General features: G+C 46.3%; 1 protein-coding gene across 4 annotated transcripts in view; it reads right to left on the reverse strand.

The window, feature by feature from the left end:
• The window catches only part of PLXNA4 (plexin A4), a 469014-nt gene that overhangs the window by 436051 nt on the left and 15693 nt on the right, over window positions 1-17270 (reverse strand). The window contains exon 1 of one of the 4 annotated variants that reach the window (XM_065938910.1): window positions 8455-8541. The exons of the other annotated variants lie outside the window; for them this stretch is intronic. The gene's annotated coding sequence lies outside the window, so the exon portion shown is untranslated. Of the gene's footprint in view, window positions 1-8454; window positions 8542-17270 lie in introns of those variants that run through there. 4 annotated transcript variants of the gene reach the window in all.

The raw sequence follows: 17270 nt of genomic DNA on the forward strand, positions 1-17270 counted from the left end.
ATGAGATGGGGGGTGGGAGGCTCAAGAGAGAGGGAATATATACATGCACACGACTGGTTTACTTTGTTGCATAGCAGAAACTAACATAACATTGTAAACCAATTATACTCAAATAAAAGTGATAATAAAATAAAGGCTGTTTGGTTAGTCACTAAGTTATGCCTGACTCTTTTGCAATCCCATGGACTGTAGCTCTCCAGGCTCCTCTGTCCATAGGATTTCCCAGGCAAGAATACCAGAGTGGGTGGCCACTTCTTACTCCAGGGTATCTTCCCAACCCAGGGATCGAACTGGTGTCTCCTGTGGCTCCTGCATTGGCAGGCAGGTTCTTTACCACCGATTCACCTGGGAAACCCAAAATAAGGGTGTGCGTGCATAGTCGCTTCAGTCATGACCAACTCTTTATGACCCTATGGACTGTGGCCTTCCAGGCTCCTCTGTCCATGGGATTCTCCAGGCAAGAATTCTAGAGTGGGTTGCTATGCCCTCCTCCAGGGGATCTTCCCGACCCAGAGATCAAACCTTCATCTCTTGTGTCAAGCCAGTTCTTTGCCACTAGCACCACTTGGGAAGCCCAAAATAAAGAGTAACTAGAACCAAAAAAAAAAAAAAAACAAGGGCAGCACTGAAAAAAAAAGGTTTGAAGGCAGATATGTGGAAATGGATGCTTCCAGGACCACAAAAAATTATAGCATCCAGGAGGGGGCATGCATTAGAGAGCCTCATAGTTATTCTGGTTATTCTGGTTTATTCTCTTGGCTCCTACCATCTCTGGGCCCAGAAGAAGTCTGAATTCTCTTTATTTTCATCCGTCTACCCCAGGCAGAGTTTACAGTTTCCTCCAGAAGCCCCTGACCAGAGAAGGAAGCAGGGACTCTCTACATGTGGTTGAACCGTCCCCTGCTTGCTTCTGGCCCAACCTGGACTGCACTCAGGCTTCCCCTCTCTGTTTCTTCAGAAATCACTGTCCAGCCATCCAGGCCCTAGAGCAGGGCTTCCACTTTGAACAGTGAGTGGAGGAATGAGTGGCTGTTCTATTTCTCCTGGAAAGCTTATCAGGGCAAGTTCTGTTCACTAAGCAGAGCCCCCAGGAAGGCAGCATTTCACTTTCCACCGACAGGTGCAAAAGCAGAGCTCAGCTGTGTGACAGATGCTATTTCCCACCAGAGACCCCTGGCTCCAGAGGAGAAAAAGGAGTGAGATGTCTTCATATCAACTTCTAATGCTGAGCTGATGGGGAGACCTGAGGCTGCTCTCCTTGGTGGGATTTGCCTGGACCTCTCTGTGGTCACACACTTGCCCTCATAGGAAATTGTGCCTTGAACTCTAGGGCAGTATTTCTCCAAGTGTAGTTTCTTGCAGCAGAATCGCACCCATGGGATCAGAATCTCTGAGGGTACAGGAAGCAGACTTTTAGATAATAGATCTTTAGGTGCTTCTTATGACACCAGGAGGCAGGGCTCCCAAAATCAAGTGACAACCCTGGGCCCCAGGCAAGGAAGGCAAATAGCACAGAGAACACAGCAAGCTGGGCAGACAGCATGCAGCTTTGCAAGCTGAAGAACACGTCCTCTGGGAAGTGGCCTCTAGCCAACTCTGTGATTGCCATGTGAGAACGGCTCTGTGTCCTCAGATATGCCTGTATTTCTACAGACGTGTAAAAACCACATTTTACACGAAATCTCTTGATATTTAAATTTTGGCCATGGGGAAATATCCCACGTACCTAAAAGAAACACAAGTGTGCTTCGGCTCATGGGTTTCCACTTAATAGTCACGATTGAGAACCACTGGTCAAGGATCAATTTAATAACTGCTAAACTTGAGGATCCAGTTGTGAGAGTTGGACCGTAAGGAAAGCTGAGTTCCAAAGAATTGATGCTTTCTAACTGCGGTGCTGGAGAAGACTCCTGAGAGTCCCTTGGACAGCAAGGAGATCAAACCAGTCAAGCCTAAAAGAAATCAACCCTGAATACTCATTGGAAGGACTGATGCTGAAGCTCCAATATTTTGGCCACCTGATGCAGACAGTCGACTCACTGCAAAAGATGAGTGGGAAAGACTGAAGGAAGAAGGAGAAGAGAGTGACAGAGGATGAGATGATTGGATGGCATCACTGATTCAATGGACATGAACTTGGGCAAACTCTAAGAGACAGTGAGGGACAGGGAGGCCTGGTGTGCTGCAGTCCATAGGGTCTCAAAGAGTCAGATACAACTTGGCGACTCAGTAACAACAAACTTGAGAATGTTTCTCAGCCACACCTAGCAAGACGCTCTGTTTCCCATCTTAATCAGTCCACAGAAGCAAAAGGAGCCAGTGGCTGCCTAGTCTGCTAGAGTGAAGCCTTCTGGTTCCTCCCAGGGAAGAGAAGGAAGACTCCACTTTTTCAAGACCTCCCCCCCCCCAAGGGGATGTGGTCTCACGTCCCCGCCATCAGGTCGGGGGCAGATCCACAGCTCCCGTCACAGGAGGCATGCCCTCCTGACTTGAAGCACTCTCTGCCTCACTGAGGTCCTCACTGATCTGCCAGAAGCCATCAAGATTCTTGGAAATTTACAGATTTCAGGCTCCAAGGTCCCTCCCTTGGGCTCCCAGAATCTATAAGAGGAATAAAGCTGGCATATTCTGAAATATGGTCCCTCACAACATCTAAAATCCCTCCTTGAGAAGCAGAAAACGAAATAGAAACAAAATCACCCAGTGTATTTCCTAAAGTCTGGCCTCCCTGCAGTGGCTCTTACGGACATCAGGAAAACCCCTTCAGAAGCATCCTCCTTGGGAGGATCAGCAGAGAGCTGTTGCCTCAGCTCTAGCAGGAGCCCTGGGCAATGGGGCCGAGCAGAACAATGAAGGGGAGGCGAGGAAGGGTCAAGGTGGGTCACCCACCCTCACACCCAACCTCCTGCTTTTCTCCCTCTTCCCCTCACATCTCCCTGAGGCCACAGCTAGGGAGAATCTGAAGATAAGAGAGAGGGAGGGAAAAGGACATCACACTGACATGGGTTTGCTTGAGGTGGTCTTGATCTTTCCCCACCTTCTATCAGCCCTAGTGGGTTTTCCCCCTCTTCTATCAGCCCTAGTGGGTTCACCACGCTACACTGCTGGATGTAGGAACTCTAAGAGACAGTTATCCAATGCATACGTCAGATGCAAACACCCAAGTGAAAGCGCAATGCCAGTGGAAGTCATTCATAAACTTATCTTCAGATTATAGCATCACTGTCACCCCCATAGGGCCACGGGTAACTCAGACACTCATCCAGACTCAGGAACAGAAGCTGGCAGACACTGATAACTCTTTGAGTGCTGAGCTTTGAGATTTTTAAGCTAAAGTGGGCAGCGGGGAGAAGGAACACATGTCTCCCTCCTATGCCCTGCACTCCAAAGACAGTGATCTCGCTTCAGATTTCCTAAACTGACTGATCATCAGATCCTCCTTGAAACCCTTTCCAGAAGGTTCTCCATCCTCAACCCCCCACTCCCAACACCCTCAGATGCTCTGATTACATCAGCCTGGGCGGAGGCCAGGATATCTACAATTTTTCAAATTTTCTTAGGTGAGTCTTAAAATAAGCAGGGCTTGGGAACCATGGGGTCAACCCTGAGATTCACAGAATGAAAATATGCAGGTCAAATATCAAACCAGTCCAGCAGGTTCTACTATTCAAGGCAGGAGATTCCCAAAGTATGTTAATTCATTACAAGTGGCCTAAGAAATACATTTATTTTTCAAATACTTCCTCTCTTTAAAGAATACACTGAATTACATCAGGTTAGTCCCACAGTGGTATTTTCCCCAACTCCAGTTCACAGAGATCATTTAAAACTGAAAAAAAAAAAAACAAAAACTGAAAATCCTTTCCAAAAGGAAGAGATATGAGGCCACGTTCTTTGACAATGCCTGCTCTGGGCCTGGCATAGAGCCGAGCACTTTACATGCATCACCTCACTTAACCCTGTAAGGAAATGATCGGGATTCCATGCAACAGATGAAGAAGTAGAATTGGGAAGAAGTGGGCTAAGAAGTGGGAAGACTGAACTTCATTTACATTTGACCCAAGTCTTTACCTTCAAGCCTGCAGCATGCTTCTCCCTTCACCCCTCCCACATCTACATCTCTGCTTGTTCCTGGATCTCTGAACATCACTAAACAAACAACCCCTCCACGCCAACATAGTTCCTCCAGCCCCTATGTGAGTGCCCTCCTGGAGGTGTGCAGGCACCGTTGAGGGCAAGATGGGTGGCAGAGGTCAGAGAGAGGCTGGGAGCTATATATAGGCCTCCTCCCAGGATTGCTTGATGATGCTAGGATTTCTGATTTATGTCTACTGTGCAGAAGGACCAAAGGACAGGCATTCCCAAACCACAGAGAAGACAGGGAAGGGGTGAAAGCCCTCAGGATTCCACAAACACCCACCGAGAGCATCAAATCAGAGGTGAAGACAAGAGAGTATGTTAGTTGCCTGGATTTCTGTTCTTCAGGTTGCCCTGCATTTCAGCCCCTGCACCAGCTTAGAGCTGAGCGCTGGGGATGAGAAGAAACCAGAGAGCACCTCTCTGCAACCACAAGTCCAGATCCCCAGATCACCCGGACCAAATTAGGACAGAAAGCCGTCACTGACGCACACACGGGCCCCAGGGAGTCTGAGCGTGAACGCATCTAATGCTGTCGAACAAAACGTGAAACCGAAGAAAACACCCAGCCAAACAGAGCCCTTTGAATCGATGGCTTCGCTCCAGGATCGCGGATGGGGAGAGCGTGAAGACAGACAAAGCCTCGCTTTGGAAAGGCTCAAAAGAGTTTCTAGGAATGCCACGTCCCAAATCCGGTGGGGTTTGGGAGGGGTCTGGAGAGCCCCCGGGCATTGAACAGCGCTTCCTTGTCAGAGTAGGAAGTGGAGTCTAGGCTCGTGTAGCCCTGGTCTTTCATCAAATTAAAGCCTAATGCAAAATTAATTCAGAGTACAGTGTAATTCTAACTTCAAGATGACTGCCAAAGGATTTTATGATAAGCCGATGAGCCTAGGGCCATTTCAAGCTCCGGGGAGGTTTTATTTGTTTTTGTAATGTCCCACAGTTTTGTCTACCTTTGGGGGTTTTGCTTGGCGGGTAGAGTCCAGAAGATGGGGACAGGCTAGAAACAGACAAAACTGCCAACAGTGGACAGGCCTGCAGCTGAACACATGCCAGGCAGTCTGGGTTCTGTTCTCACCACCCATCCCAGAAACACCTGTTCTGACTCAAAGTTGGGGAGTTCTAACCAAACACCAAGAATTCTATGGTGCTTTCTGGTAAATTCCCAATCTAGCATTAAAAGCTAGAAAGTGAAAGTGAAAGTTGCTCAGTCATGTCCGACTCTTTGTGACCCCATGGACTGTGGCCCACCAGGTTCCTTTGTCCATGGAGATTCTCCAGGCAAGAAAACTGGCGTGGGTTGCCATGCCCTACTCCAGGGGATCTTCCCAACCCAGGGATTGAACCCAGGTCTCCCACTTTGCCGGCAGATTCTTTACCATCTGAGCCCCCAAGGAGGATCTCACATCAAGGACTACACAGAGCAAAATCTCCCCATAACATATGAACCAATATTGGATGGCAATGTGCAAACCCACTGATCTTTGGGGCTGTTTGCTACAGAAATCACTGATGCTGACTAATACACCATTCATGAGCAACTCAAGAACAAACAGAACAAGCTTACACTAGAAAAGCAATGGCCATCCATTCATTGACCTTGAATTACAAAATTCCAGACAGCCCTACAGGCAGAGCAGTAAGTGTGACTCACCATTGTGTATGAGGATGTGCCAGCCACCCTCACACACAACCAGAGTCTCCTGTGAGAGATGGAGTACAGACAGCCACACACTCTCTCGGACACCCTCCAGTTTCCTCACTCGAGTAGTGGAGAGAGCCTCTGATCCGAAGGAAAATGCAATATGACTCTAGGTGTCACCTTTCAAAGACTGTCAGCACAAGTGATTTAAGCCTCAGAAAAAAACCCTGTGTCCTTTTAACATCCAAAACTAATCCTCTTCACACCAGACGTCAATGTTAAATAAACAGAAATTTCCATTAACCTGCACCTCTGTACATTTATTTTTAAAAAGCGATGTCACTCTCCTTTAAATGAACATACTAATTAGTGTATTAATAAATAGCTGAATGGAATCAATGAGACATGTAATCAAGGTCTGACCAGGAGTCGGGCCAGGTTGAAGGGGGTTGGAGGGAGGGAGAGGGAGGGAAAAGGATCTTATTAGCAGATTTGCTGAGGAGCAACGTGTAAAATCAACGTCCCACATGCAACTGAGATGCAGCCCAAGTGGAGGGTGTGTGTAAAGCTGAGTGCCTGCACGCCTCCTCCCTTTAACAGGAAAGCTCCTGGTGAGAGTTAATGGGACTGGCAGGGTGGATGTTAATTGGGGCTGGAAAAGCCATTCAGAGATCCTGTCCAGATCACAGCTGGCAAAGTTTTTACCCAGAACCTCAGTGCTGAAGACCTGACTCCTAGACCCTTATTTAAAATACTGAAAAATAACAAGCTAGGAGGGTTGATTTCATCCTTAGCAAACACTTGCTCTAAACTAGAAGCCACGATGGGAGTTATTTGTTAGAGGTTCTTTGTTAGTCTTACTCCCCTTCCAAACTCCTGGTCCATAAAGAGTAGCTGGAAGTACCTCTGCTCCCAGAGATGGGGTGCTGGGAGGCCAAGGGTTTGGAGGGCTTGAGACAGCTTTAGGGGTGGTAATGGGGCAGACTCTGCCCTTCATCAGCCCTCAATTTCCTGTAGTGTACCTCAGACCAGGAAGGCTCAGGAAGGTCAAAAGAGGAAATTTTTTCTGCAGGTATGAGGTTTCCAGCTGAAGTGGTGGTCTGATTACCCGAAAACCCACCCCACTTCCTTGGGGCTCAGGTTAGCACTGATACCCTCAATGCATTTCCTCCACCTGGAAACACACCCCTTTGGGCTCCCAAACTCTGAACTAAAGAAACCTGGGTTTTCGTTTCCCTGGAGATTAATTTCAGGAGTCACACCCTTCAGTACAAAACCAATTCAGTGCTTGAGCCCCTTCCCCAATACCAGTGATAAATGGAATATTGCCTGCCATATCAGTAAACAAAGGATGTCAGAGTCATCAGCAACTGCAGCCCTCCAGCCAACATGAGCTGGTGAGCCCTGAGGGAACTCAGGAAGGAAAGAATATCTGACATCTAGCAGCCATCAGACCGCAGTCACTCCCAGTGAGCCCTGAGGAAATTCTGAATGTGAAAGCACAGGGTACTGGCCCGCAAATAGCTGAGGCGCATACCAAAGAAATGATTTCAGTGAGTCCCCACTCCTGCATCCTTCAGTACATAGAAAAACACTAAATTCCTTAACTTGGGAGATCTGGTTTTCTTTAATCAATAATCTGTTGACGTTCAGACTATCTGCCCTTTGTTGCAAAACTTCTATATAATCTGGCACCTCCCCTTTCCTCCTCAGAGCATTTCTTTCAGGGTCACTTGAGATGCTGTCTCTCAGACTTGAAGTCCTAAAAACTGACACCAAATCAAACATAACACTCAACTTTTAGGTTGTAAATGTTTTTTAAGTCGATACCAGCTAAGTGATACTAAGTGAAGTGGAAACTGTTCAGATGAAAGAGACTCAGAAAAAGAAATCTTGCCTTGGGGCTGGCACTGCCCATGACAAACCCCTTGGGGTGGTTCTGCTAGGAGGCAGGGGATTGGTTTGTTAGCCCTGATGGGGTGTGTGACCCAGGGTTCTGGGCTGCTGTAAGGCCCCCCATGAAAATGAGGGTCTTCCTAATTCCTGTTTCTGAAGAAGCCAGTCTCTCTGAGCTACGCCTCGGGCAGAAATCCTGCTGCTCCGCACACCTATCCCTAGCACTTGCACCCACACAGATGACCCGGAAGCAGAGGCTACCTAATGAGGTGTGTTTCTGCCGGCCTCAGGTAGTGCCTGTGACCCACTCACTGGAAAGCCAGCATTTCCTGGAGTGACAGTGAGGAGACATGTAAAAGGAAGCATGGGGCCTTGGGGAGGAAGCAGTTCTCGGCCACCCCTGAGCTATTTTCCACAGGACAACTATGGTGTTTTGCCCCAGGAAGCTCATAACACTGCTGGAAGGATCTCCTCCCCAGATCCATCCGAGAAACCAAAGGGTGACAGCCTCAGTGCAGGGGCAGAGCTTCCTGACAGGGCCACGAAATCAAATGCAGAAGGAGGGGCCCGAGACAACTGCCCCAGGCCCAATCTGAAGCACAGACTCCGGGAGTTGGTGACAGACAGGGAGGCCTGGCATGCTGCGATTCACGGGGTCGCAAAGAGTCGGACACGACTGAGCGACTGAACTGACTGCTGACTGAAAGTTGGTAGTCAGGGGCCTCCCCGTCTGGTTTGAGAAGTTCTAGAGAAGTCCCCTGCCTCAGTCTTCACCTGACCGTCTCCACTGAAATGCCTGAAATGCCACCATCGGAGCTTTGTGCCTTTGGGTCAAGCGCTGCATTCTCTCTCCCAACAACCCTCTCCTCACTGTGGCTCCTCCATCACTTCCCTTTCCCTGTGGACAGACGGACAGAAGACCAGGCAGAAGAGGTGAGTGGAGAGGGTTCAAACAGCAGGGGCCCACTGCTCTACAAGGCGACACGGTGAGACCGAGGGGAAGCGTCCTCTCTGGTCAGCTAAAGCTTGGTGAGCAGAAGGGTTTTGGTAGAAGAAGGAGACAAGCCTTTCCTCAGCAAGGAGATGAAACAAAGCTTTGCCAACGCGACATGGCACAGTGGCAGCTCTCACTCACTCCTGAGTCACGGATATACAACTAGAGCCCCCGAGGGCCCGTTGAAAGAAAATAAGAGAGGCAGAAAGGAAGAGGTTTCACTCTGAATGGAGTCCTTAAGGAGAAAGGCAACTACTTCCCAGTTTTCTCCAAGGATAACCTTTGGAGATATGTTGTTCAGTTGCTCAGTCGTGTCCGACTCCTTGCGACCCCATGGATTATAGTATACCAGGCTTCCCTGTCCTTCACAATCTCCCAGAGTTTGCTCAAACTCATATCCATTGAGTTGATGACATAGGCAGATATGGAAATAGATATATGTATATGTGTATGTGTGTTCTGTATCTAGACATATAGATATATGTATATCCCATATCTATGTCCATATCTATATCTATACCTACACAGTGACTATTTTTAAACCAAAAATACCAGGACACAGGCTTGGGCAATGGCATAGAATATCTGAAGTCTGTTTCTAGCAAACCCAGGGTGCATGGTCACTATTGACAGGCCAAAGAGTGGAGGATGCTTGTGACAAGGATATGGGGGTGATACTGCCAATAAGTGCCTCTTTTCCTTCAGGGAACAGAGGAGAAGTGACAGGTGTTTTTGTGGTGTGATTGCTCTAGAATGACCATCTCATTCCAAGCTGGCTAAATTCACCATTCATAGAGCTCCATCATCTTCAAAATCCACCAATGCACTGAAAGTTCCCAAGTTCCCAGGCTTTTGTTCCCTCTCCACAGTGGCTCATCACCTCTCTCCACAGTCAACCAGTGGTTTCTTCCTCCCTCAGCCAGGATGTTGCTGGGGAAAATGCATGTATCAAGCTTAATAGTCCATCATCACGCAGAGATTTAACTGCTTTCAGAACTGAGTGACCAGGAGAAACTGGGTGTGCTCTGACAATCAGGGTGTCTCGAGGCAATGGATTCTGGCTGGGTCACTGGACACATACAGTGAAAAGCATGCAGGAAAATCCCAGAGGCCCTTACAATCTAGCTAAAGTCTATCTAACCAGGAAATCAGGGCCTGGAACTGAAGACAACTGAGATGGGCTGTTTCCATAAATATCTCCTGTTGGGCTCAGGTGAGTATCTCCAGGTATGTCAATGCCATGTACACTGGACCCACCCTTCTGGTCTCCAATGGACCATGTCAGCTTTATGACTTTGAAGCAGGCAAACAGCAGATGCTCCATTCTGCAGAGCTTGATGTAATTATCAGGTAGGCTCCAGGCAATAATTACCCACTAATGGTTAGTCACTGCCTTGAGTTAAAGCCAAGAGTCTCCTATTTGCTCTCCCTTAAACCAAATCTTGGGGTCTGGGTGGTAAACCTGAAAAAAAGAGCAACCATCGCCACCGCCTGGCAAGAAGAACACATTAAGATATCACTGAAGGTGAAACATACATAAAACCATGTATGTTTACAGGAGTGCATTGGCAAAATGGATGGCTGAGCTGAGCACAGGTCAAAGATATAAATATTGCTGTTAAACTCCAGGAAAACACTGGATTTTCCCAAAATGAAGAAACTCCTACAGAAACTTTTAAATCTTTTGCTAGGACACCACACTTAGAAGGAGAGCCAGGATCCATGGGATCAGCCACCCGCCTCTCTTCTCCTCCCACGTGCATGTACAATCTCAAGCGGTAGGCACACTGAAGTCTAATGTTAGAAACAGCTGTGACTACTTATAAGCCAATAAAGGTGAAGTGCTTTAATCCACCACAGAGTAGCAAGAATCATAGCTAACAGTAGGTATCTGAGGAGGAGGCAATAATTTTCAGCAATATTATGAGCATTTAATATGTGCCAAGCAGTGTGCATTATGCCACTTGATTGTCCTAGTAATTCTGTGATGTATTATTTTACCTTTGTAATGATAAGAAATCTGAACATCAGAGAGGATGGGTTACATGCCCAGCGTCACACAGCCAAGGAGCCAGGGTTTGATGACATCTGTAACTTACTTTAAAACACTTCAGTGTAGACAGTGTGGTATAATGTATGCAAGTTACTTTTAATCTACACCCAAGGACAGTTAGTCAACATCTGAAGTACTGACATCAAAAATGCACATACACTCCAGGGTTGCTGAGTTGGCTTTTGAAAGACTCACATCAGAGTCCACCCTGAGTCTTTTAACTTCACTATCTTGATCAGCACCACTGGGTTTGTTAAAAAGCATAAGAGATGTTGGAAATAATTTTTCAGTGGGAAATTAAGTGGTGTCAAAGATAGACAATTGGACTGAAATACTGTCTGGGCTCCTCTGCTCTATGGCACAAGAAACTGGAGTTTGTGGCTCAGGGGCCCCATTAGATCTATGTTTCATCTTTCAAATGATTCTGTCCTCTGATCCCACTAGAAGATGAGCTGAAACATATAAGCAAAATATTGTTGCCTCTGCCTCAAGCAAACTTCCCTTCAAATAAACCTCACAGAGTCATTTTAGAGACTGAATGTGTCCTCCCAAAACTCATATGTTGAAATTCTAACCCCCAGTGTGATAGTATTAGGAAATGGAGCATTTGCAAGGCAATTAGGTCATAAGGGTGGAGCCCTCCTGAATAAGATTAGTGTCCTTATAAGAAGAGAACAATTGTCCCCCTGCCCCCATATGTGTGTGTGTGTATATATATATATATATATATATATGCATCATATATATATATATACACTTCATATATATGTACATATATATACATATATGTGTGTGTGTGTGTGTATATATACACACACACACACACATATACATCATACAAGGAGAAGGCAGTCACCTGTAAACCAGAAAGAGAATCTTCATCAAGAACTGGTGCCCTAATCTTGGACTTCCAGTCTCCAAAACTATGAAAAATGTCTGCAGTTCCAGCCACCCTTTCTATGGTATGCTGTTATTGCAGCCTAAACTGACCAAGATGGTCACTAAGTCAGTGCTCCCCAAACTTTCTCACTTCCTGACACACGAAGAAAATGATAACATTTGTGCTACTCTCTGGAACTAGAGAGGGCTGGCCTGGGGGCTCTGCCATCTGTATGCCCCATATGTCCACAGCGGGGCTGAGGGACTTGCTATCCCTAGTGCACTAGCTGGGATCAAGAAGATAGGGTCATCCCTGAACTTTCAGGACAGGAGTGTGACTGCTTTTAGGTCTCCTTACTAACAAAGATGGATGTGTGTGGTGGAATCCAGTCTGATACTTGCTTTGTTGGAAGGTTGTGGAGGAGAAGACCTACAGCTCTCATTCATCCATAATCACTAGAAACTGAGCCCCCAGATAATCTATTCATTGGGAATGAATGACCAGTTGGCATAAGCCAGATTGCAATGCCAGGTCTGTGTGCCTCCAAAGTCTTTGCTGGGTCCTTGTGGTTCCATTGCTTCTTGAGTCCAAAGAAACTTGTGTGTGCTAAGTTGCTTCAGTCATGTCTGATTCTTTGCAACCCTATGGTCCACCTGGTCTGTTCATGGGATTCTCCAGGCAAGAATACTGGAGTGGGTTGCCATTTCCTTCTCCAGGGTATCTTCCCAACTCAAGGATTGAATCCTGGTCTCCTGTGTCTCCTGCGTTGGCAGGTAGGTTCTTTACCACTAGCACTACCTGGAAAGCCCCCAAAGAATTTTAATCAATTATTATTTGTCAAACATATAAGGGAAGCTCTCCAGGAAATGCCATGCTGAAGGGTTCTGTCCTTGCTGCTCTGCAGTTTCACAATTTATCAGTAATATGAATGAAGACAATTCTCAGAATTGTAGAAGACAAACTCTAGGATTTGTGAAGGTCAAATGAGAGGCAATGGGAGAAGTTATGTGGTCTCTATTGGTGATAATGACACATAATTCAAAACTATCTTAGCAGGCTGGAACAGATCCGAACTTGATTCCAAGATGAAACTGAATGTGATAAACATAAGTCCAGGGCTTCCCTCGAGGCTCAACACTAAAGAATCCGCCTGCAATACAGGAGATGCGGGTTCAATCTCTGGGTTGGAAAGATCCTCTGGATCTTGAAGGAAGTGGCAACTCGAGTTGCCAAAAGAATACTCGAGTATTCTTGCCTGGGAAATCCCATGGACAGAGGAGCCTGGTGGGCTGCAGTTCATGGGGTTGCAAAGAGTCAGACATGACTTGGTGACTAAACAACAACAACAAAAACTAAGTTCAAAATTTAGGTTTAAAAAACACATGAGTGAATAAGGTACCAGGTGGCAGAAGTTAACATAAAATATATATCAAATGAGTGTGGGAGGCGTTTAGAAACCCCCCCAGTTCTGGACCAGCTGTGGGATGGGGCTGCCCCTAGAGTGTATGGGAGCCTGTGCCTAGCACCTCTGATGCAGGGGAATTCTAACACTGGGATCTGGTGTCCCACCTCCCACAGATTCCCACCTTCTCCACACATCTGTCCCCAAGTCAGATGTTGAGTCAGACCTACTCTTTCATGGCAGCAATGAGCTCTCAGTCCATGTGGGAAGGTCATTAGAAGAGAAAGAACCATCATGTGTCACCAAGACAGGGTTGTTCACAACCCCCCACAAAGATGCATAGCCCAGACGTGTAGCTCAGAGAAAAGAGTGGAAGGAGAGTTGATACAAGCTGAGAATTTAAGATTTTCTTCACAGAAAATGGAAGGAATGGGGTGGGCAGAGGAAGGAGATACATAAAAGCAAGCCAGTAACTACTGAGGGGCAATCATCTGTGCCCCTAAATAAAAATCTCTTTATTTCCGTGAATTTCACTTTGATATCTTTTTTATTTTTGCACTTTTATGAAAGCTGAGAACCTTCCAGCCAAAGACCACAGGAAGGCAGACTAGTTTAATGGGGTTTTCATTTTGGGAAGGAAAGTGACTAGATCTTTCCAAGTCTTCCTATGTCCTCCCAAGCATTACAGTAAGTCTGTGGTCAAGACTACAACTCAGGAGATGCTCCATTCACAATCACTGAGCAACTACGATTAGACGGGAGATTACACACCAGCACGCAGACATCGTGGTGTGCTGATTTCCCTGTGAAACTACCTCCCACTTCCTGTGGGTTCCAAGTTTCTTCATTATATATGATGCCCTCTACCATCTGCCCATTGCAGTACCCCTCTTTTTTAGCTCAGGAAACCAAGAAGAAAACCAAACTACCCTATTATTGGAGCCAAATGAATTGCAGATGCATGTAAGACAGTGCAATTACCGTACAATAGCACTCATTTCACATACCAGCAAGATTATGCTCAAAATCCTTCAAGCTAGGCTTCAGCTGTACATGAACCAAGAACTTCCACATGTATAAGCTGGATTTAGAAAAGGCAGAAGAACCAGAGATCAAATTTCCAACAAACCCTGGATCATAGATAAAAGCATGATAATTCAAAGAAAACATCTGCTTCATTGACTATGCTAAAGCCTTTGACTGTGTGGATCACAGCAAACTGTGGAATATTCTTAAAAAGATGGGAATACCAAACCACTTTATCTGCCTCCTGAGAAATCTGTATGCAGGAAAACAAGGAACAGAACCAGACATGGAACAATGGACTGGTTCAAAATTGGGAAAGAAGTACATTAAGGATGTATACTGTCATCCTGCTTATTTAAGTTATACACAGAGTACACCATGTGAAATGCTGGGCTGGATGAATCACAAGCTGGAATCAAGATTGCAGGGAGAAATATCAATAACCTCAGATATGTGGATTATATCACTTTAATGGCAGAAAGTGAAAAAGAACTAAAGAGCCTCTTGATGAAGGTGAAAGAGGAGAGTGAAAAAGCTGGCTTAAAACTCAATATTCAAAAAACTAAGATCATGGCATCCTGTCCCATCACTTCATGTCAAATAGATGGGGAAAATGTGGAAACACTGGCACTTTATTTTCCTGGGCTCCAATATCAATGCAGATGGTGACTGAAGTCACGAAATTAAAAGATGCTTGCTCCTTGGAAGAACAGCTATGACAAAGTTAGACAATGTATTAAAAAGCAGAGATCATTTTGCCGACAAAGGTCTGTATAGTCAAAGCTATGGCTTTTCCAGTAGTCACATATGGATGTGAGAGTTGGACCATAAAGAAGGCTGAGCACAAAGAATTGATACTTTTGAATTGTGGTGCTAGAGAAGACTCTCGAGAGTCCCTTGGACAGCAGGGAGATCAAACCATTGAATCCTAAAGGAAATCAACCCTGAATATTTATTCACTGAAAGGACTGAAGCTGAAGCTCCAATACTTTGACCACCTGATGTGAAGAGCTGACTGGCTGGAAAAGACCCTGATGCTGGGAAAAATTGAGGGCAAGAGGAGAAGGAGGCGACAGAGAATGAGATGGTTGGATGGCATCACTGACTCAATGGACATGAGTTTGAGCAAATTCTGGGAGATAGTGATGGACAGAGAAGCCTGCCGAGCTGCAGTTCATGGGGTCACAGAGAGTCAGACACAACTTAACAATTGAACAAGAAATAAGACAATTGTCTGCTTTCAAGAAGCTTGTAGCTAAAGGGAGATATGAGATGTAAATGTTAAAAATACAAGTCAGTAAATCATATATGACAAACAAATTCTTGGCAGCTTGAATTTGCAGAGAGATTCTAGCTATACGACTGCTATCTTGACACAGAAGTTCCTGGGTATGGCTCATGTCTGGAATGTGGACAAGGTTACATGCAAAATTTGTTAGCTAGGAAAAACTTGCCCAGGCCTGAAGAATTTTTTTAAATTTGCAAATATAAATGCCATTCTTTCAAAACAATATGTGCTGGGGAAATGTTGCTTGATATTTCTAGGAGTCACTTTTCTCTCTTTGGCCGCATGATGTTCCTCAAGCTTTACACTCAAGCTCTCTGGAACACTTCAAACACAGGCATCTTCAAATTAAAGCAAGAGAATTTCTATTGCATCTTCAATACTAGATGCCAGGAAAATGCCATTTTACCCTATAAGGGCAGCTGCATACAGCAGAAGCTAACATAACACTGTAAAGCAACTATTGCCCAATAAAAATTTTAAAATATAATTAAATAAAATATGCAATCCATTTATTTTTTAGTACTTGCCAAGAAGCACTGGTTCTTACTAGTATCAAGTCCTAAAAAAAAAAAAAAAAAATGGAATGAGGAGGACATCTCTGGCGATCCAGTAGTTCAGAATCTGCCTGCCAATGCAAGGGGCATGAGTTCAATCCCTGGTCCTGGAAGACTCCACATATTGCAGAGCAACTAAGTTCATGGACCACAACTGGTGAGTCCACATGCTCTAGAGCCTGTGCTCCACAACAAAAGAAGCCATCCCAGTGAGAAGCCCACACACCACAACTAGAGAAAGCCCATGAGCAGCAACAAAGACCCACACAGCCAAAAAGAAATTGGGTACATTCCTTCATTTCAGTAGTGTCTGACTCTTTGGGACCCCATGGGAGCCCACCAGGCTCCTCTGTCCATGGAATTCTCCAGGCAAGAATACTGGAATAGGTTGCCACACCCTTCTCCAGGGGATCTTCCTGACCCAGGGATTGAACCCAGGTCTTCTGCATTGCAGGCAGATTCTTTATCATCTAAGCCACCAAATTTTTTAATTTAAAGAAAAAAAAAGGAGTAAGGAGGGTAGAATGAGCAAAAGCGACCTCCTTGTGAAATCAGGCCTGGGTTTAGCAAAGTGTACTTCCCATCACCTCCCCCAGCACCCAGCCCAGGGCCCATCAACAGCCCAGACCCTCTGCCCCTCTGCTCAGTTCAATACTGAGCACAGAGTCAACAGCTCAGGTACCTGTACCTTTCCTGGATCTTCCCGTCTACCCGCTTTGAGGGTGTCAGCTAAGCACAGGTTCAGTGGGAAGTCTCTACAATGACACTTAAGTGGGCAGCTAGGTAGAAAAGCAGGAGCAGTAGGGATCACCTGCCTCTGTCCCAGACTCAGAGGCAGCCTCAGAGAGCACGTGGTCCAGCGATCCAGAGCCCCCTGCCTCCCGGCACTCAGAGCCAGGCAGAGGGGACGCCAGCAGCACAGCCTTGGGCGCTGTCAACCAGTCTATTTTGGTCCTCACCACATATCACTGTGGTTCAATTACTTCCCTTCTTACGACTCCGGGCCCTGCCCTCTGCCCTCAAACAGGGAAACGAGTCGCCATCAGATAAAGTGGGAAAAGCTACTGAGTACCCTGAGACCAGCAGTGCGCCTACATAAATATATTACGTACTGAGTGGAGCTGAGAAGGGCTGGTACAGAGGCGTGGGGTGGGAAGAACACGAACCCTGTCATTTCTGCGGGGCTCTGAGGAGGTAAGAGCTCAACAACACCTATCCTGTCCCTCTTCCCTCTCCACACGGGAGACCGCAGCACAGGCCATTCTGATTAGCTGCTCTGACACCCAGGAGCGACCCAGAGTAGCCCCACTGTTTCCCTCGAAATTGCATGGCGACTTTGCAGCTGGAGACCCTCTTTGGAGCTGAAATCCCAGAATCCCTCATTCAGGAAGGCTGGTG

Source organism: Muntiacus reevesi, chromosome 6 (genome assembly GCF_963930625.1).
Source record: "Muntiacus reevesi chromosome 6, mMunRee1.1, whole genome shotgun sequence".
In the NCBI taxonomy this organism is placed as follows: Eukaryota; Metazoa; Chordata; class Mammalia; order Artiodactyla; family Cervidae; genus Muntiacus; species Muntiacus reevesi.